The sequence below is a fragment of the Diuraphis noxia genome, unplaced genomic scaffold (assembly GCF_037042655.1).
Source record: "Diuraphis noxia isolate RWA-SAM2 unplaced genomic scaffold, SU_Dnox_SAM2 contig0003, whole genome shotgun sequence".
Taxonomy (NCBI): Eukaryota; Metazoa; Arthropoda; class Insecta; order Hemiptera; family Aphididae; genus Diuraphis; species Diuraphis noxia.
This window is the reverse complement of record NW_028301713.1, coordinates 13,555,089-13,577,404: the sequence shown is the minus strand read 5'-3', so window position 1 is coordinate 13,577,404 and position 22,316 is coordinate 13,555,089. Positions and strand designations below refer to the sequence as shown.

General features: G+C 29.3%; 1 protein-coding gene across 4 annotated transcripts in view; it reads right to left on the bottom strand.

Annotated features, from left to right (window-relative positions):
- Positions 1 to 21,188, bottom strand: part of LOC149056765 (uncharacterized) — a 56,079-nt gene extending 34,891 nt beyond the window's left edge. For all 4 annotated transcript variants that reach the window (XR_016191187.1, XR_016191189.1, XR_016191188.1 and 1 more), the window contains exons 1-2: positions 20,567 to 21,188; positions 16,184 to 16,256 (exon numbers count right to left, since the gene is read on the bottom strand). The gene's annotated coding sequence lies outside the window, so the exon portion shown is untranslated. The remainder of the gene's footprint in view (positions 1 to 16,183; positions 16,257 to 20,566) is intronic.
- Between the last annotated feature and the right edge of the window lie 1,128 nt (positions 21,189 to 22,316).

Genomic DNA, 22,316 nt, shown 5'->3' with positions numbered 1-22,316 from the left:
AAATCAATCGCAAAAAATAATATCAATGCACAATATTAAAGAAGATAATGAATATTATTTGATAGAAAATCGTTTTCATAACGTTCATCTCCTGCGACAGATTACGCGTTCAGCCTTTAATCTATAATGAAACACTTATCTAATATATATGATGCCATATCTGTACAGCACGTATTCAAACATATCATAACAAGTCCAAGACTTTCAACCATCGATACATATTTATTACGCAATTAACTGTATAAGTAACGAGTATACTTATACCTAACAAATATAACCGCTTTGATGTGCCATTCAACTAAAACCGTTTGAAATATTATTGTTTAATTTTCAGGGAAGTTTAATATTAAAAGCACAATTAAATAAACTTAAGATTACTTGCCTATAGATAGTAACCATAATGACTAGAATTACAAACTTTATGAAGAATTCAGCAATAAATACTAGCACGTAGTCTCAATCTTAAAGTGTTTGTGGTTTTTTTTTTTAGTTACCTAACCGAATATCTGATTTCCTTTATTGTATAAAATATTTTTAATTTACGAGAAACGTTTAAGGTTTGACGTGTGTGCAATGTGTGTATTAACTTTTTTGCGTTTATACGTTCTGCTGAACGTAAAATAATAATAACAATAATAATAATATTATCATCATCTCCCGTAACGCGCCTATATATAAAACAAATGGTGATAGGATAGGTGATGGGTTATTAAAAAATTATGCGGTTTCCGGTGTCGGTGGAGTCAACGGTGTCGTTAAAATGCTCTCTGACGTTTATGGATTTCCAAGAACGAATAGCAGCGCATGGAGACCGACAACCGTCGGGCGAGCACGTACGCGTGGCTGCGAGTCTGCTGATGATTTAAGTCCCACTTAGCCGGGTCGGTGGCGAAAAATCGTTTTAGAGTAGGTCAGTGTGTGGAGAGGTGTGTCCCATAATAACATTATAACGGATCATTTATGCAAAAATATATTATAATATATAATATTGTCATTCGTTTCATTAGATCGCTTATAATAATAATAATAACATTACATTATAATAATGTGCGTCATCAGTTGGATCGCGATGATCCACATTGTTGTGTTATTTTTATTAATTTGTACAAAGCCAATACGTTATTGTACCAAACCCGCATGACATCGTTGAATCGTCGATGCACATTGGATGTGGAGATGATCCAATTTGGAAATTACTCAAAAATAAATAATAAATAAATACGAATAGGATACAATCTTTGAATCGGCAACACGACGTGTTCATCCCACAGACTTCTATAATAACTAGATAAGTATAACTCCGTGCATAGTTGAAGCCGGGTTCCGCTATTTTCTTGGTTGGCAAATAGTATGCAATATTATATATGCATTTATGGTAAATATTAATTGATGTTGTATTGTATTTTATTATTTCTAGACTTGTTGTTTGTAACAAACAAAAATTATTTTATATAGATCATTTTGTCATTATTGTTGTATATCACCTTTAAAAAAATTTATAATTACATTTATTCCTTATACATTTTGTATATGCCAACCAATGTTTTGCCAACCGAAAAGATGGCGGTCATCCCCGTGCGAACTTCACTGATAACAATGTAAATATTATAAGAGTTACTTATCTAGTAAGTATAGAAGTCTGTGGTTCATCCTTTGCACATTTTGATAAATTGATAAACATTATATGAAACGGACAATAGAATTGAATTACCTACAGTGTGATCGTTATTCTTATTACACAAATCGATGATGTTCTATGTACCTACTACCTGCATCTACCTCGACTACAGTAAAAATAAATCGAACTCACGGTAGCCAAAGACTATATAGCATACCTGTATTATTATGTACGTTGAACGTATTGGGTTTATTATTCACGATAATTGTGTAAAATACCTAGCCGGACGAAACATGTGCAGGTATATTAAATTATTTCATTTCGAACGTTTCACGAGTCACACTGTGTCACTGTTGTACTTATATCCCCAGTAATCGATCAAGTTTTGTGTGTTGAAGCGCATTCCAGTATAATCGCATTCTACGCGCTTGTGTTTCAATTGACCGAACATCAAACAAAAAGCTCTTCACGATACATTATATATTATTGACAAACACTGACCATCGATGGTTGTTCTAAAACGAAATATTATTTTCTCCAGCGAGAATTAACAGATTTTTGTGTGACGTAATAATGTAATGCCTAAGGTACCTCTATATAGACTTTTATTATACTATAGTCTATAATAATATATAAATAATTAATATATCATGATAAATTCATCGCACACAACAACACACATTTTATTTTATTACAGTGATAATAATTATATTATTATAAAAAATTTACGGCACGTGAGCACGTCTTTTTATAGTCATAATCCTTTACGTTAACGACCAAAAAACCCGTACTTGGTTAAATTTAATAAAATAATTATTATTATGAAGACCGACACCGTTTTGGCATATTTAGTCCCTAAGAATTCATATTTATAGCAATGGAGTCCATTACACATTACGCACCCATCGTTAAACAAATCAGTTTTATAGTAAATTTTTAAACATATAATACCTAATAAAAACACATAAATTGCAAGCTTAACACGTCCTATTTAATTTTTACGGTTGAAAAATAATATTTTGCATATGTACAAATCATAATATTATATTCAACTAAATAATGTAAATTATTATTTTTTAAACCTCATAGAATAAGTCAAGTGCTCAAGTCACAAGTAATTATTAACATAATACATAATAATATGTACTAACATTTTAAATTTTAATGTTGTTTTCATTTATTGATGTATAAAAAGCATAACTAAATCATATTTAACTAACGTTTTACGAACATACCTGCACCATAATAATAATATCTAACAATTATATCATAATAAGGAAGATTGATAATTATGGAATATAACATGGGCATATATAGGTTCACCACCAGTTTTACGTATATTATAAAGTACAATCTTATAATGTTACGTGTAGCCTGGTCACTGTCTGGACACAGTGGACACTTCACTTTTTATATTATTTTTTATATAAAACATATATAATATTTTTTTAAGCCTCGATAATATATTGAAATTCATGGACATAATTGAAGTTGTTCTTCAGCTTAAAATACTAGTTTGAATAACACCATAAATTAATTCATGTAAATTTTCTTGGAAAAGCGCGACAAATATAATAATGAATGCAGTTCTCAAATAATTTCAAAAACAAAATTAATGACATTTATTTTGTGAAATTTAAAACGAAACGATTATTAATAAATACATTAAATTTGGCCATTTGGGCATAAATTCTAAGTGCATTTTGTTAACATATTTTTTCAAGTTTGGATTACGAATGATTTACGTAATCGATTTAAATGGATTTATATTGAGCGCAAGCGTTGTCTTCACATATTATTATATAATGGTGACTATGAACTCAAAAAAAAAAAAAAAAAAACAAAAAACAAAAACATTGGCAACAAAATATTCATCAATTTTTCTGGACACGAACTACTTTACGTTCGTACAAAACAAAAAAAAACATAATTTTAATCTGGTAGATATTATATTTTTTTCTTCCACTTTTTTATTATTATTATTTTCATACAAACTATACAAGATGCGCGCGATGCTGTTAATACACTATTCGTGCGTTGACGAGATGAAAAAAAATATAATAAATGTAGTAATTTTCTGTTTTATACGCATTGTTACAGGGTGACCACCGGATCGGAATCTCCGTCACCCGAGCACGTATTGGCGTCCGAATTGACCTCCGACAAAAAATAATAATAAAATACAATAAAAGTAATAAAAAATGATAATAACATTGTCTTGTCACCTCAATTGTAGTCACGTCGTCAACCCACCGAAGACATACGGCAGAGGTTACTCCATAATATACACCTACAGTATTGGCAGTTCTATTTTTTCTAACTTTGAAATAATTCTACTGATGAGCAATGAGTTATTTCCCAAAACAACAAAAATTATGTCATCAACAAGAAAAATAAATAAATTTCACATTATTAAATACAATAAAATATTCCATACACAACACGAATATTAATTATTACCTATTTACACAAAATAATATAATATTGTTAAGTGCATTAGATTATTATTACCAACTTATGTTCCATATAATATCTGTAAAACTATTCCTTAATATTATATAAGTTGTAATATAAATAACAAAATAATAAAATAACATATAAAATAATATATTTGAAAATAAATGTTAACACTGAGTCACGAATTGTATTGTAAAATTGCACAGATAGCTGAAGTGGGTGTTATCGTGTAATTAGATAACACACAATACGGATGCTTTTTTTGCTCTAGGATAACGAACTTATAGGTATATAATACCTACATAACATTTGTAAATAGGTTCAAATTTCGGTGGTAAATAACAAATCGAATTGGGCGTATATCGATTGCGCCGAAATGACCTTTTTACCTGTGAAAAATCTATTGATTCCGCCGGCTATCGACTCCGCCGAAGTTTTCTTTTTATTGATTCCGCCGGTTAATATTTGTAAATTATTTATTTTAATGAAAACAAAATATAAAAGGCTTAAATTAATATACAATTAATTTTCAATTCACTCGTAAAAACACTCGTAGTCTTAGAGCATTACCTAAATATATAACTTGAATTTTGAATTCTCCAACTATACTAAACGTCTTAATCTCCCCTAACATATTCATAATCTAAGCATCTAAGCACTATTCTGAAAAATAAATCAATTAATATCATTATTACATTTTAATTATTATTTACTATTATTTATTTTATTTTACTAAATAATTTTTGCATTTTTGGCGTTTTTAAAATAAATTGTAGAACATTTGATTATTATTTACTATTACCTATTTATTTTATTTGTACTAAATTATATTATTTTTGCTTTTTTGGCGTTAACTAAATAAATTTTATATCATTATTTTACTATTTTAATACATTTTACTTACAAAAATGTTTGAATTATTTTTTGAAATATTTATATTTAAACTTTAAAAAAATTGATTTAAAAATACATAGTCGGCGGAATCGATAGCCGGCGGAATCAATAAATAAAAAAGTTCGGCGGAATCGATAGCCGGCGGAATCAATAAATAAAAAAGCTCGGCGGAGTCGATAGCCGGCGGAATTGATATTAAAACGGCGGAATCGATAAAACCCCATCGAATTAAATTATCTGAAACTACTTATCTTCTTAAATACCATTGTAAGCAGCTATATATAATAGTAACTATTGTTATTTTTGAACCAAAAGAACAGGCAGTTGGTGTCGATAAATGTGATTAAAATTGCTGTTAATGTGTTTGCTATTCGCATTTCAGTAAAATCGAATTTAAATAATTTATATATTATTATACCAAAATATATACATTGGGATTCATTTTATTTGATGAGCGTCTGTACTAATCGACAAATAATGATTTCGTTATTTATATTAAATCGTATCAAATCCAGAAAGCAAACTAATACTTTTTATTCCAATGATTCACTCAGTACCACGTTAAGCGTGTTAAGCAGAGTTTAAAATACGCTCTACATCGGGTGCCAACGCTGTGTTTCATAAATTAAAATTTATTAAATTTATATTTTACACGTTAAAAAACATGTCGAATGAACGAAATGAATTATCGATTCAAGCGAAAAAAGAACTGTTGATTTGCTACGACGTTGCACAACTTTCAAACCTTTCTCAGCATAGAGCTGCCTCAATCTTGAATATTTCCGTGGCGACATTAAGAAGACTGTTAAAAAACCGTAAAGAAATTGAAGAACACCGAATTGTAAAAAATGTAGAAAAAAAATACCGTAGTCATTACTTGCGAAAAAAACGAGAAAATGACAAACTATTGATTGAAATTGAGGAGGGCATGTTCCGATGGTTCGAATACGCAAGTTTCTTAAGCGTACGGGTGAGTAAAATGATTTTAATAGATAAAGCTAAAAGTTTGGGAACAGTACTTGGAGTAAAAAATTTTTCTCCTGATGATAAATGGATAGAACAATGGAAAAACAAGTACAATGTTTCTAATAAAAGAGTTCAATTGGTAGGCGACCAAAATACAGAAGCCAATTTTTTGACTACTAACTGTGGGTTAATAAAATCTGTCAAAGACTTTTTCGAAAATGTCATGTCCAATTATGACGTTAATAACGTATATAGTTTATTCGAGATCGGCCTCTACTATCGCGACCTCCCAAATTCAAATTGTGAATTCAAAGGACCTCCGGATAATTACGAACGTCAAAAATGTATACACAGACTTAGCATTATATTTGCGTCCAATATAACGGGAACCGATAAAATGTGCCCCAAAATCATAGATAATATTCACATTCCACGATATTTACAAGACGTAAAAACGTTATCCGTACATTTTCAAGCCAGTTATAACACGTGGATGACGAGCTGCTACGCGTCAATTTTAAGACGGTTGGACAAAGAGTTATTGGGAAGAAAAATTTTGGTCATAATTGACAATGTGATGGTAGATTTACAAATAGAACTACAAAACATTGAAATCAAATATTTGCCGAGTAGCATGGTGTCCGTCCACCCTCTCCGACAGAATATTATGCGCATCGAAAAAACATACGAGTATTATCTAAAACAAATGAAATCTACAACCGCGATTAGCGTCGAAAAATTGCCGACTTCTTACTACAACACTACGAAAATCTCAGTTTCAGATTCCATACATATGATTTTCAATGTTTGGGAAAATATGCCACCTACACTAATCCGAAATTGTTTTCGGAAAGTTGGTTTTATAAAAACTAAAACTGAGGAAGTTAATGAAAATTTGTATTTAAATTTCAAACATTGGATTTCAAATTACCAAAACTATTTGTGGACAATTTTTAATCAGTTACAGGGTGAAAAAAACCAACTTACTCAGAATGATCTCCGAAAATCAGAAGTTCAATTACATACCGAATATAATAACTATAGATATTTAAGACTATTAACAAAACCTTCATTTGATGCCGTCAACGAGTACGTACCAAACTCCTATCGACAAGATAAATATAACTAACGAAACTGTTCAAACTCGTGGATATAATTTCGATTAGCAAGTACTAGACTTTAAAACTAATTTAATTTTTAAAATAAGCCAATTTTCTTATATTTAGTTATTTTATATTACAGGACACGACAAATTAAGACAAACACGCAATACGTAAAGCATAAAATCGACACCAACCCATTAAAAGTAATATTCTAAACCATACGTATAAAATGTATATTTACTTTGATTATAACTTGCTTTAGAACCATGCATTTTTACTCTCCCATTGTTTTATCATTCATATTTTTAACATTATATTCATACATATTTATAGAACTGTAATTTTTTTTTTTTACAAAACGTATTTTATAAAATAAAATCGTCGTACACCCACTAAGGCCACATGTACATTTTTAAACAAAATCAATAAATCAATTAAACTCGCCTATAATTTAATTCTTGGTATATTCAGCATTTAACTTAGGAATTTCTATATAGAACATGAATATCCATCGTTTAACGTCCCTAGACACCTGCTATCATCTGGAAAAATTAATTAAGTTAACTTAATATTTAATTTAAACTATAGAATGTAATTTTATGAGTATAGATAAATATTATGTCTTATATAATATACTCCCTCAATATTTTGAAACCATAACTGTATGAATGTTAATATATGTTTATTATTTTTATTTTTTATTTTTTTATGTCTTTTTTGTGTGTTATTTTTATTTGAATATATAAATAAATTAAGTATTCAATAATGTATAATTTGTAAGTACTTGAAAATGTTAAAACACAATATTTGTGGCAGCATATATATATATATATATATATATATATATACAACTACTGTTAAAAATAATAGACATGCTGACGTCAAACAGAAAAAATAATTTTCAAAAATTTTCTTTCAAAAAAATAAAGTATTGAATAGGTTATTGACGGAGACAAATACAGTCCAACGTAAACCAATCTATATTAATATTAAACACACTTACGTTTTATTATCTAATACGATAATTGATAATTAAGGATTTAGATCATTTAATAAGTAATATCATAATATATTATACATCATATATAATATAATATAGTACCTACTTAATTATTCATAATCAATGGTAATATATTGTAATAAATCAAGTAATTATATTGTACATATTCTTAACAAAAATACCACAAAACAATAGATTAATTTGAAAATAAATTATTTTATTGTCAATAATTAATGTTTGTAAGACCAATATAAAGATTACACGGAGGCAAGCACAGACAAATTACGTTTTGTGATTACGATCTTGTTACACATAATTACCACTTCTTCGCTTTAATCACAACTCATACTATCTTAATTATTATATGATTGTTTATTTTGTCTACTGTTAAAAAATATGTGCCCACAATGTTTTTTTTTAACAAGTTTAAAATTTAAGCCATTCATTGTTTATAGGTACTATTAACAGGGGTCAACAATTAATATTTTCCGCGGGCCACATTAAGAATTAGGAAAATTCTCGCTGGCCATAAAAATCCAAAGTACATAATATTTATTATAATATGCCAGTTGGCTAAAAATATCTTATTTCTAAATAAAAAAATAGACACTTATTAATTATTTAACTATAACTAATGAAAATATAATCAAATTATTGGCTTTTTCTCTCAGTCTGCGGACCGGTTAAAATGCATTCGCGGGCTGCAATTTGGTGACCCCTGCTATATAATATCTGTTCGAATTGTATAGCTGGTTATGATAACCATGATAAATACATGAGCTGATCTATTTTTTACATCGAGTTTTGAAAAAGTACACCTAAAAATCTAAAATTAATTTTTACAAATTTTTAATTCCCAATTATCGTCATAAGATTTCAGTATAAAAGATATAGATAAGTTATTAAAATGTTAATGAGGATACTGTAGGAAAACTGAGTATATACATATAATCAGTGGCGGCTTGAACTTTTTTTCCCTCGAATCACGTTTAATATTTTTACACCACCCACCCTAAAATATAGTTATTAGTTATTACTTATTATTGTACATTATCTGCTGAGTACACAAATTATATTTATTATTTATAATTTAATATTTAAATACCAACCTGCAAAAATGGTCCAATCTACCTTTTCCAACTATAAGACCTACCCACCCAACCACCCATTAATATTTTTGTGAATCACGTGATTCAAAATATATACTCCCTTCGAGCCGCCACTGCATATAATGTGTATATGTATATTGTATACATAGTATATAGTGCAGAGTGCACACTTATATGTAGTATTTATAAATTAAGACATGTGTAATAAGTATTAATATAAATATAATATAACATTAATGTATAATGAATATATTAAAAATATCTACCTTACAGTTTGGGTCCCAATCAATACTTAACTTATTTCAAAACAATTTGTTTTGAATGTGATTACCTAAATTTATAATTATAGGTATAATATTGAATCACTTCATTTTTAATTGAATTTTATTTTTGTGTACTAAAGTATTAACTCAAAATAAATGTAGCAAATGTATTTTGTAAATTCTAAATGAAGCAACAAATTTATTAGATGTATTTTTTTCTGCAGTTAACCTTTATTTTAGTCAATGCAATTCTCCAAAAGTTTCAAGTAGGACGGTTGAAAAACTGAAAACCAAATTTAATTGATACTTAGAAATAGTATTATCTGATTTTTCTAATTTGTGCAAGAAAATGTAAAAATACACCGAAAATTGTATTAATAAGTGAATACCTGAACTCTTATGCAAATTCTATTGGTATTTACTATTTTAAAATAATTGAATGTAGAATTTTATGTGTACCTATTATTTATAAAACATTTGAAAACTCTTATAAAAAGTAGAAGTTATAATTTCAACGTTGAAAAAAATTAAGACAACAATAAACATTAAATAAGTTATCTAAATCGACCTGATTTTGGCAAACGACAAGGCAGTATATGTTGCTGATTACTGGGAAACAGAATTTAATTTGGTGATTCCGGACACGAGAGAAGAAGAAGAAGAAGTTATCTAATTAATCAATAATCATAATTAGGGCTCGGAAGTTGTAGGAATTGCATATTGTTCTGTATGATCTCAATTTATAGCAGACCTAGCTAGAAATTTGAAATATACAATTGCGAGTTAAAAAATTGAAAATTGAAAATGCATATTTTGCATATTTTGCCAATTTTAGCTAAAAAGTGCACATTTCATTAATTTTATACACATATTATGCATATTTCATATTTTTCTAAAAATAATTGATTTTTTTCTTTCTTAACCTGTTTATTTCAACTAATATTGAATATAAAACTCAAAACGACCAACGAAGGTATTTATTGTCATCGCCATAGTCAATTACGGAGTTAATAACAGTGATTTACTGATGTGATACACATTTTTTAGTATGCCGAAATACTTATTTGCAGAGCTATCTTATCGTCGATAAGTTATCGTAAATATAATGATGGTTTTGTTTTAGACGTCGTATTGTTAGTAGGTGAAGTGCGTATAATTTTGGAATTCAGAATAATATTTTTGCATATTTAACATTTTAAATGCATATTTTGCAATTTTTTCGTGCATATTTGCATGCATATTTTACCTTTTTTAGCTCCTACAACTTCCGAGCCCTAATTATAATTATAAAGAGCAACAAATTTAATATTTCTCTTCTATGTTTAAGTACACAAGAATAATTTAATAAATAATATAGATCCTCTAATATTGAAAGAATTATATGATTCATATTTTCGAAAAAATAAATGTATTGATCGATTCACTTATTGGTAAATTTACCGGTATAATTTGAATGTGTTAAAGTTCGTTAGCAGTTAATAACCTTTATACCTAAATAATTTGTATACAATATACAAGATGTAATAACGTCTTTAGGCTAGATATATTTTAATAATCCATTACAGGATATAAGGTCCATAATATATTCGCAGAATTACTCGTTCCTAGCAAGTTTAAATCAAAATTGTATCGACCCATTCTTATATACAAGTATACAACCCGAAATTTATCAAGCATTCACTTTCTACAATGTCAGTACTATATCTGTTCATGAAGATAAATTTATTAAAATGAATCTTTATCTTAAATATAAAAAATAAAAAACTGTAAAATAGTTTTGTATTTTATACAAATTATATGACTTATGGTTATGAATTTATGATTATTAATTGTAATTTATTCTCATGCTGTAAATAATATTGTATCGTCGAAGTATAAGCTGTTTTTGCATTAATTATTGCAACCATGTTGTTTTTTAAATGTTAAGGGTGTTTTATTTGGTGTAACCTAATTTTGTTTGTAAAAAAGCATTACCTACACCATTAAACTGTAAGAACACAAAATAACAATTTGAATATATAAAATAATAACTCTTCTCGTATATTATGTTAGACCTTGGCGACCACTTTTAACCAGTGGCGTATTTTGGGGAGGTGTCCTCCATGTCTTGACACCCCCCGACATTTAAAAAAAAGTCCTAATATATTGGACATTAGTGTTGTCCCCGGTGTTGTCACTTATTTTATATAGTATACTATTTTTATCAAATGTAAAACTTCTTGTCAATTCCTAACATATTAATTTGTTAAAAAATTAATTCAATGTCTTTTTACATAATAAATAGAACTAAAAATTTTGTTTGTGAGGTTCAATAAATGTTGACACCCCCCGAGAAATCACCCAAAATACGCCACTGCTTTTAACTTTAAATCCTACCTATCAAAAACATCATATTTTAAACTTTTTTTGTTACAGTACATACTTTATCGTATACGCTGCTGTTTATTGTATAAGTTGTAACTATGTTTGTTTGCTACAGATCTTTTTATTAAGTTAACATCGCGATATTTGTCTTAGGCGTATTATACTTGATATATGTATCTCCGTTCATAGGTATGTACAATTAACGTTATCATTGACAATTGATATAATATTGTGTTAATCATAATTATTTTCCATTTTATTAGCGTCATTATTTCTATACTTTAATGTATGTACGTAGGTAGTGACTCTATAGTACGAGATACATTATTGGATTTATCTGTTATTGGATTCATCGGGTCAGTGAGACATATACGGTTTTTAACCGTATTTTAAGTTATTTAACTTTATTTACTGAGGAGAATAGGTTCATGATTATGAGTTAAAAAGGAAGGTTATGGTAATTTAAAAAATTTAGTAAGCAATCAATATTAAATTAAACATTTGTAATAAAATCAACATTAGATAATATACTTAAATATATTTTATATTTTTGTAAAATAATTTTTAAGAACTATTATCTTTGGAATGAACATTTTAATAACTGAGAAATACTCGTTCGAATTTTTTATAGCATAAACATCTTTCAAAAAATGATTTAACTTAATATTTTACAAAAGTGTGCATCACTCCACGGGGCACTCTCACCTTGTAGTATCTACATAACAATCTCAAGAATTTTCAAATATTATTATGATTTTTAGGCATTTAAAAATTTAAAAAATCAGAATTTCAATAAATTAATTTAAAAGAAAGGAAAACATGAGGGTGGGCGTACTCGGTCGTGAATCACCCTGTATTCTACACAGATGAGTACACGTATACAATAATATTAATAATAATAATTTAATGACGAACGCGTGTATATAAGAAATCGGTGGAACCGTCGAGGACGAAGTCGATCCCGTTAAAACTCGAATAAAAATGTGTATGTGTGTATGTATGAATGTATATAATACGCGAGCAACTGGTTTTGCGTTTTCGGAGGGCGGTCAGACGTTTTATATTATTATTTCTCATGAAACGTCTTCGGCGGAATGTTGGGTGGTACGCGCGCGAGGTTTCGCGGTCCGCAGCCGCCGGCGAAAAAAGTGATAATTGAACGCACCCGCGCCCGTTAACGCGGCGGCGGCGGCTCGGCGGTAGCACCAAATCGCAGCACACATATACGATATTACATATATTATATTATGTGTATTAACAGTCAGCCAATTAACTCAGGGGCCACTAGGTTTATAAGTCGTACATATTGTATGCATAATATGATATATAGAAATTTCGTTTTTTATATTTTTTAATGAGTTCCATTACCATATCTCCGAGCGATATATATTATAATTTAGTAATAATATTGTGTATATATGGTGTTGTACACACGCGCTCCCGGGTTGACACAATACCACATACGTATATAATAATATTATATACTTGCAGTCGAAAGTATATACCGCGCAGTATATGATATATCATATATATCATACCTACTATACTATTATTATACATGTGATATAAGTATTTTTAAAAATCGTTTGTATGCACGTGGTGAATAATATTTTTGACGTCCATTGGGTCTCCGCATACGCCGCCGGCGCAACAGACGGAATTGATTATCGTACATTTTTTTTTGCGCTGCTCTTCGCTTCACCCGAATTTATTATTACCTATCATAAAATACAGTAGCTATCTTATATCTCCGGCCAATCGATGATAAAATAAAAGACGGTCGATACATGTCGTCTATGCGCGCATAGGCGTTCTCACGGGGGGGGGGGGGGGATTTGGGGGATAGATCCCCCCAAGGCTCTTTATTTTCTTACATATTAGTGATAATATATTTTGTCTATTTTTGGTAACCCTTACGGCTTACCATGTAACAATTTCTTTCATCCCCCTCCATTGAAAAATCCTGAGAACGCCTCTGTATGCGCGATATTATAATATTACTACGAGTATAATATGCGTGTTATTTAACCATTCACTAAAATATGTTATGCATAACATTATACAATAATAATACATAGGTAATATTATGTTTTAAGTTAAAATGTAACACTTTATAAATATATTTACATTTCACGGAATGTCTACCGATTTTATTCCGATTTATTTTACGAGATGGAAATTATGATACATATATTCAACAAAAAAATTCAAATTCTTAACATTTTCAATGGCTCAGTGTACAGGCAAATACTTTTTTTAAACATAAAAAGTGAGCAAGCGTAATTTTAACACAAAAACTTGCAAAATTAGATATAAGAACTACTAATTTTCTAGAATGATCTAATATGATTTTGTAGAATTTCCGACTAATGTGATAATACACGTGCATATATAATTCAATCTATAGAATATAGTAGGTACCTATTTATAAGAAGGTACAATGAAATCCATACATTATAAAAAAAAATTATTTTCTTAGTGACCCTAAATAATAAGGTTTACAAATTTTGTAATTAAATAGAAAAATCATATTTTATGATAAATTATATATGAATCAAAAGCATACGGCATTACTACTTGCTCTTATTCGATAAATTTACCTCAAAAATTACATAAAAAAAATTGCTAGTATTCCTTTTGCTTAGAACACTCTGTATTATGAACATTATTGCACGTTAGCCATATTTAAAACATGAATTTATTTTAGTACAAGTATAATACTTTAATATGAACATTTCATAATCCTTTCATAATTTTAATTAATAGATTAGAACGAACAACGAATATTTACTAATATAAAATAGTGAGGTATTAGAAGATACAGCATTATACATAATGGTAAACATCCTTTAATTATAAATAAGTATGCGTCCGTGAGTATAATTATAACAATTTGTTATTTAATCTAAATCCTTAACACACGCATAATACGTAATTATATATACATATCCACAAAAATAAACAAAATAATTAAGCTAGTACTTAAATAAAAAGGCACCAAGTCTGCAAGTAACATTTTTGTTTTAACAAAACTCGATTTTCAAACTATATAAAATTATAAAACTAGTATAATATTATTATAGCCGGTATTATTTAAAAAATGTTCATTGATTTAATTGAACGAAAGTACATTCATCGAATAAGAGCAAGTAGTAATGTCGTATGCTTTTGATTCATATATAATTTATCATAAAATATGATTTTTCTACAAAATTTACAAAATTTGTAAACCTTATTATTTAGGGTTACTAAACTCATAGTATGAACACACAGCAAGTCAGCAATTATGAATTTATGAATGCATTCAAATTTAAATTTACATGTTATAGTAACATTGTTACTGTTTCATGCAATTCGATAAAAAAAGTCTACTTAGTGTATTTTTAATAGAACACTCACTGCTAATTATGACAATATAATGATCGACGTAATCCGCTCTAAGGTAATTTACATTCAGCAGTCAACTACAGCGATATAACGAATTTCAAGGGACTGAGGAAAAGTTTGGTATGTCAAAAGTTCGTTATATATATACATATATATATATTCTTGTTGTTTCAAAAGCATAAATCAACAAAAATTTTTTAACCAAATTTAAAAGAAAATAGCGTGTCATGTTTACCGGAGAATTCAATTCGCACGTTGAGTAGTGGGTTGTTATGGGCAGCTAGTGCAAACTATTATTAACGAATATAATAAGTTTTCTACGTTGTTTTTGTATTGTATTAGTGAAATTAAGGCTTCATAATTGTAAAAATTCGTTACATTGCGAGAGATTTGACCAAACAACTTATGAGAGAGAACAAAAACACATTTAATTGTTCGTTATATTACGAGGTTTTCAAGGGAACGATAGTTTTATTCGTTATTATTTCAAGATTTTACATCATCGCAAGTTGACTGCATATGAATAATTATAATATGTATTGTCATCAGGGTAAAATTTTAATTTTGGTGTACCTAAAATAATACAAAGACTTTACAACTTCACAAATCTGCACGCACGTACGCGCGCACACACAGACTCGCATGAATATGTGTATTCATATTATTATATACCTCTTATTTAATCAAATAGTTTGGTTCTGTCAGAAGAGTAGTAGCTAAAAACTCTGCTTGAACATCGAAAAGTGGTTTTTATTTATCCGCAGGGTATCATTCGTTCCTGTCTGTCTACTCAGAACTGATTGGATACACTAAATGCACATAAATTATTTCTAAACTAAAATATAATCATTATACCTACTATGAGAAAATTAAAAATTTCAATTTTTTTAATAGATTTGAACCGTTGATATAATAGTTGTTATAACATGGTATATTGTTAACTCGCATTATAATCAACAAATTGGCTTTAATACACATAGGCACCTATTTAGCTATTTATACATAATCAAAGAACTACTTACAACTAATGTATTCCAACGGAGGTGGATATGTATATAATATAATAGTCTAAAAAAAAACTTTATATGTGGCCCCCTAAAAAAAAAAAATAAAAAAAATAAATAAATACACAATATGGAATTTTCTAATCGATTTTATTTAACAACATAAAATATAAATACTATAGTTCCCGAAAACATTTTAATTTATATTATTGAAATAAGTGTTTTATTATTCATTGTATCATACGAGACACCTCGTTAATAATGCGCGTTTAAAGTAAATAAATGTGTTATGTTCTAATTATTTCACTTAAGTCAGCAAAATCTACATGTGCAAATATATACAGCCACTCTGATACGACTACGGTGTGTTTGAAAGTTAATATTGAGATATGTAAATTGAAGAATTTAAATATTATATACTGTGGATTTATTGTTTTTATTTAATGATTTTATTTAATGATAGCTGTTAATGTTAAGGTTTTAATGCTGTTTGTGGATTCAATACTAATAGTGCATTTTAAATTTAACGACCACATTAATTTCCGAATACAATTAGTGACAACTATATTGAATACAGTGGAACTCAAAATCGTTAAGGCGTTAGGTACTCTTGAGGCATCATTACAAAATAAAAAATACAGTAGGGTCTCGATAATCTGAACGAGATTGGGGAAAGCTGGGAAAGGTGTTGTTCGGATTAGCGATTTGTTCGAATTACCTACGGCTTAAAAAAAACATAAATTTTATTGTAATTTAAAACATGAAATTTTATTTATATTTGTATTAATCGTGTAAAATCTCGTAATTTCAAAAGATAACGAACATATAAAAATATTAATATAATTGTAAACTTTACTATTTAAAATATTTATTAATTTTTTTTTTTTGTACATTGGTTCCCACTATGAATTGGTATGCCTTGTCCCACTTAATTGGAAAATGTTATTACCGGAAAATATTATTTATAAACACATACCTACCTACACATATGTACATATTATGGCGATAAAATAATTCTCAAGCCCATTCGGATTACCTCGTCTTTCGGATTATCGAAAACCTACTGTAGTTCCAAAAAAAGAAAAATCGTTGATTCAGGTATAGCCATTGATATAATGACTTACATGAAATATTTTTAATAATTTCAAATCAATATTTAAGATCTATTATAGATTCTATAATATAGAAGCCAAGACAATGTATAATATTAACTATCAGTGGCGTGCAGACAAAACACAAATGGGGCCTGGGCCCCACTTGAATGTGGGGTGGGTGTGGATTTATTTTTATTTTTTTATTTAATAAATATTGTGTTTTTATATAACTGTAGAGAGGCCCTTAATAAAACATATATTATTTGTAACTTTTAGTTTTAGATGGGTGGTGGGTGAAAAAAATTAGCTTTGCCCCACATGGAAAAAGAGATCTGCACGCCACTGTTAACTTATGATGCATCAACAGAGCTTTTTTTCTATATGTAAAATCCCTTTAGTAACAAATAAAAATAAGGAAAACCCGGTAAATATGACAATCATAAAATAGAAATACCGAGAGAAATACGTACTTAACTCTAGATTCTACTGCAGCGGATTAAGGTATATTACTATGTTGAACAGTACAAAACTAAATAGTTACGTTTAGGCTGTAAAATAAAAAAAATATGTCGATACGGCTGTATATTATTATGATTCATGTATACCAATGTGATGGAATTATACAAGTTTTCCTATGCGCATCGATGTTCAGAATATTTAATATTTTTAAGTCGATAATCTATTAGCAATATGATGAGTAGTAGTTACAATTCGATATTTAATTTTTCACATTTTCCGTAACGAATTCAAACTTTCTTCTCATTCTGTATTCTGTATTCATTATTTATGATACCCAATACCCAAAGGCTATTCATAATTTATTTGTCTTAGGAAACTATTTTAATTAACCGAACGAATTCCTTGAAACATGGATACCTATTTAAAAAATGATTTCATTCATATCTACAAAAAAACTGCTGCAATGTTGAAAATTCACGAGTGACAACTTAAAATCATGATATTTACATATGATTTTCTGTATAGCTTTCAAAGTAGGTACCTATGTAAATAAAAATATAGGAATACTAAATGCCACAACCTAGAAAGTGTGTTTGCTGGTAAAAAATTATTTTCAATAGCACAAAGTATAATTTCCCATAATATATTCCTTCAAAATTTTTTTTTGTCTAAATAATTTAATTTAAAAAATGATTTATAAAAACGTTTATACAGGACGATGATTTATAATAGCATATAATTAAGGTGTCGAAGCGATTAATCAATTTTGTTTGACAAGATTGAATTGGTACACCTTTGAACTACAGCGATTTTCTGAGATTATTGTCGAGATCATAGATATGAGCCCAAATTTAGTATTAACGCAACCAGCACTATCATCGTGAGTAATAAAGATGATGATTATCCATCGAACAGTATTATAATTTATAATAATAATAGTAAATTGCGCTGACTGCGTTTTCGACTGGGTTTACATCACGCCTTGTCGCATTCGTGTATATTATGTTATTATATAATAGACGAAGAAAAACAAAACGCATTCGCCGCGGACGTTAAGCCCAAAATGTTGCGGAAAACGGTTGAAAAACGCTAGTCTGCTATAAACACTACCTAGGTATACATTATACATTATTATATTATCTGCCTACGTTATAATAACCGTCATCGGACAATTTTGGGTTACGGTACACGTCACGATCCGATTTTTTGATTAATGCCGAGACACGGCATAGATATTATATTATTATAATGCGTATTTTGTATTATATTATTATTATTATTATTATACGTATAGGTACTAGGTAGGTACTACACACTTGCGCGCGCGTTTATCGTTATCTGCTGCCAAAGATGTCGGTGCACCCGACGCATCAAAAAGTAATTATTATTAACGGTAGTGCGATTTGATCATTGCCGCAGCGGCCGTCGCATATTATATGTAATAACATATATTATTATTGTTGCCAGTGGTGGGCGGTAAGTTAATGGAAAAATTTAACCCGAGTCAGTCGCGAGTTATATTAATCTAAAGGACCTCGAGTTAAAAGTTTAATAGACAACAGTTAACAAAAAAAAATTATTTTATTATGATAAAAAGTAAATCTTTCTATAATTATCTGCACTTCCTTCCCACAATCCCCGGTACACCAACAAATGGAAACACTTTGAATTACACACCTAACCTATCCTAACACCGCTAACATATAACACATAATTAACTCATATGTATTTGAATTTTGCATGAATATTTCCAAAATTTTCACATGATTATCTACGATAAAAAAAAATGCTGATTTGTATAGCCAAAACGTAGTATAAAATTTTGTAATCGAAAATCGTCGATTAGTAACCAAGCTCAGTAAGTGAATAAGTATACTTATACATAAAATATTATATTGACTGGACAGTCTGGACTTATAACAACCAACAGTCAATCGCGGACCTAATACCGGGCCCACATTTTAACAATTAGGTCACTATTCGCGAATGCTACTTTAAAATACTTCAAAGCTAAAAGTAAATACATTTTAAGACCATAATTACTATACAAATTTAGTCTTGGATATAAATATCTAACATATAACATATCTTTACACCAATTAGTGTATAATTTAAATATAATAATGAATAATGCGTGTCTTGCTGCAGTTATCAAAAAATATCTAATTCTCAGGTTATTCAACGCATAATTTAAGAGAGCACATTTTCAAGGTTGATGTGTTGTATCAATTTAACTTGATCATTATAAATAACTCAAATCAATGCATTATTTTAATTTATAAATAAAAAATGTGTATTCAATTAATCGACAGAAATTATTATGTTAAATTTATGAGATTACAAGTAGGCAATACGCCAATACCACATAATATTGTATATTTTATTCTTCTAATTAAAATATTATCATTTTTATTTTGTAGTGCAATTCATATTATACACATTTAACACGATTTATTAGGGTGAGGGCTAATTATTATTTAATATAAGAATAATATAGGTATCGTATTACGTTAAAAATAAACTAGACCACTAAAGGGAGAGGAGGGTGGTACAATATTCATCCATTCAAAATGAGGGGCTATATTTTAGTATTTTACAAAGATTTTAGTATTGAATCCATCAAACCTACACACATGCACATACGTACTAACGTACTAATAGTGATAAAAAGTAGCTGGTTATAAATATTGATAAATTCTAAATACCTAACGGTAGTGGAAGCGTGTCGAATAGTATTATCCTAACTACAAGGAACGGGGCCACACGGGCACCTCGGCGAATTATAATATAATATAGGTTAGACTAATGAGTACCTAATGACTATATTTACTTAAGTGCATAATCTTACCTTAACGCCGGGCACGTAGTCCTCGGAAATCAATGGGTGCGTATCGTCGGAGGTGCAATGAGAATCGTTTTGTTGAAATATTGTCACACTGCAGAAATAACACTATTTAAAAAAAAAAAATCCATGTAATAAACGCAGAAAACGGATGACTGAACGAAAACGGTTTTGATATGATGACAGAGAAAACAACCATCACGGCGACGACTATTTTCTTATAATCCACGCGTAGGGAACTATGAGGTAGTTATTGCGGCCTGCGGGATACCGGACATAGGACGTGAAACGTACTCGCCTCAAGGGTCCCACTCACTACAGCGGTTGAGCGGTAGCTCAGTGGCAGGTGGCGGTTAGGGAAAAATGAAGCCGGACATCGTTTTACCGCCATCGCGACGGCACCGTCAAGACAAAAGAATTTTACCGCCACCCCGACGGCACCGCCAAGACAAAAGAATTTTACCGCCACCGATGCAGTGTGTGGTGACCTTAAAGCCTAAACGGGAATCACAGATTTCGCCGACGAAAGGTTGGCAAACGGAACGACGCGGAAACGGTATCGAAGATGACGTGAAATCGGTTTGATCGAATGGCGGCGGCGCGGCGTGACCCGTGAAGACTGAAGAAAACAGTCGAGAAAAGAAGACCACTGGAGAAAAAAATAATAAATTCGACCGATAATTGCGAATTCTCTGCGGTCGGTTCGTCTGCTGACCAGAGTGTATCGACTATACCGTGGTTGGCTGGGAATAATAAAGTTGATTAATTGACGCGCCTGCGCCGGCCTTGGCTCATAATCCCTGAAAAACAGATGACGCGACGTGATTGAAGCTAGAATATCGTTTATTTAGACGCACAAACATACTATTAAACAATAAACAATTACTATATATAATATCTGTGTTTTGACGCGACTGATAAATAAATCATAGACCTTATACTAAAACACAGAACAAGCCAGACGAGCGTGGTTGTATGATTACAGTGACGGGAAATTGTGTTGCAACTGTTACAGTAAGTAATGAATTATTAAAATAAGTCAACACGACGAATACGTTGAAATCAAAAACCAGACAAGTTACTAATAAATAATAATACTTGATACGAGTTTATTAATAATAATTAATAAATATTTTATTATAAACTTTATTTTGCTAACAGTTTAAGTTACTTTGTGAATAGTCATAGATGCATTATTTATTCAGTTGAAAAAAGATTCACTTTAAAAATATATTTGAGATTAACATAAATAATTAATATTTTATTCAAAGTATAATAATATGTTAAATAATTGTGGTTTGGACACGTATATTGTATTGTGTAGTCATAAATTAAAAATATAATTCCACGTCAGCTGGTACTCAGGTTATTTACAGCAATATTAATAATCATAGACAGATATTGGAGGGAGGGAACTTAATCAAGTCCTTAGGAAGGCTTACAAATTACAATATGATACAATTGTAGACAATAAAAACTAAAAATTAAATGAATACAATTTAATCAAATATTTTTTTGTAAGAATTTATTTTTATCAATTACTAATAACATCGATAAAGAGATACCTATGATCTATAACAGAAGTTTGGTTTGGTATTTGGTTTATAAACCATGGTTTAAAGTGACGTTCGAGCATAGAACAGTTGGTTCGAGCATTGATTAAGTATCAATGGTTCGAGTTTCGAGTATTTACAGTTTTAGTTTTCACCACGATCATAGTTCGTGGTTTTCACCGGTAAAGGAAAACTAATAAACG